The 1246-nt window shown below is 46.1% G+C and overlaps 1 non-coding gene across 1 annotated transcript; it reads left to right on the forward strand.

The window, feature by feature from the left end:
• The first annotated feature begins 310 nt into the window (after nt 1-310).
• Nucleotides 311-383, forward strand: trnam-cau (transfer RNA methionine (anticodon CAU)). The gene has a single exon. It is a non-coding gene; the product is annotated as a tRNA-Met (tRNA).
• The last annotated feature ends 863 nt before the right edge of the window (nt 384-1246 follow it).

The following is a 1246-nucleotide window of genomic DNA, read 5'->3' on the forward strand; positions in this document are numbered from 1 at the left end:
GGTCCCTCTCTTTGATGATTGTTCACCGTGTGCCTTTTGACACTCCCGGACTCGTGGAGTCGCGTGGGCATGACCGAGACTGACTCGGTACCTGCTCATACCGCAGCGCTGTGAGCGTGTGAGCTCCGACTTACTCGACACACCTTTGGCCAGTCGAGCAATGGGGAACGTGTCTGACCAAAATTCAGAAGATTGTTGGTTCGATTTCCACCTGGATGGAGAGTTTTTGCAAACTGCCGATTAGTTTATGATTTTACACCTTGCAAACTGTCCTACTTGATAGTGCTGCCTGGATCATTATACATCAAGTGCCTTCTTAGCGCAGTTGGCAGCGCGTCAGTCTCATAATCTGAAGGTCCTGAGTTCAATCCTCAGAGAAGGCATCATTAAGCTTTTTTTTTCCCCATCTTTGCTCAAGACCAAAATCAATATTTTTTTCTTCCTGCAGCACACCAAAAGATTTGCTGCCACTTGACCTCTCTGTACCGTAGCAAGCAGTGAAGCTTAAGAAGTACATGGACCATGGGCTCGCTGAAAACTGACGCCACTTTTGTTTCTGGACAATTGACCCAAGTCAAAAGGTGAGTGGAGAATGCAAGAATCTATCTTGCTATCTCTCACCTGCTCAGCGAGCATTCGACTTGAATCATGGAAAGAACACAGCACGGAAGGAGGCCATTCGGCCCATCAAGACCACACCAGCTCTATGCAAGAGCAATCCAGCTGGTCCCACTCCCCCGCCCCATCGTTTTTCCTGATTTCATCTTTGGTGCTTTTGCCAATCACCTTAAATCTATGTCCTCTGGTCCTTCACCCTTCTGCAAATGGGAACGATTTCTCTCTATATACTCTTTCTAAACGCTTCATGGTTTTGAAAATCTCGATCAAATCTCCAGCTTCTCCAGTCTATCCACGTAACTAAAGTCCGTCATCCCTGGAATCATTCTAGTAAATCTCTTCTGCACCCTCTTTAATGCCTTCATATCTTTCCTAAAGTGCGGCGCCCAGAAGTGGACACAATACTCCAGTTGTGGCTGAACCAGTGTTTTCTAAAGGTTCATCATGACTTCCATACTTTAGTACTCTCTGCCTCTATTTATGAAGCCCAGGATCCCGTATGCTTTTTTAACCACTTTCTCAACCTGCCCTGCCACTTTCAATGATATTTGCACATATACCCCCAGATCTCTCTGTTCCTGTATCACTGTTAGAATTGTGCCCTCTAGTTTATGTTGCCTCTTCTCGT

This window comes from Heptranchias perlo, unplaced genomic scaffold, assembly GCF_035084215.1.
Source record: "Heptranchias perlo isolate sHepPer1 unplaced genomic scaffold, sHepPer1.hap1 HAP1_SCAFFOLD_59, whole genome shotgun sequence".
NCBI classification, from domain to species: Eukaryota; Metazoa; Chordata; class Chondrichthyes; order Hexanchiformes; family Hexanchidae; genus Heptranchias; species Heptranchias perlo.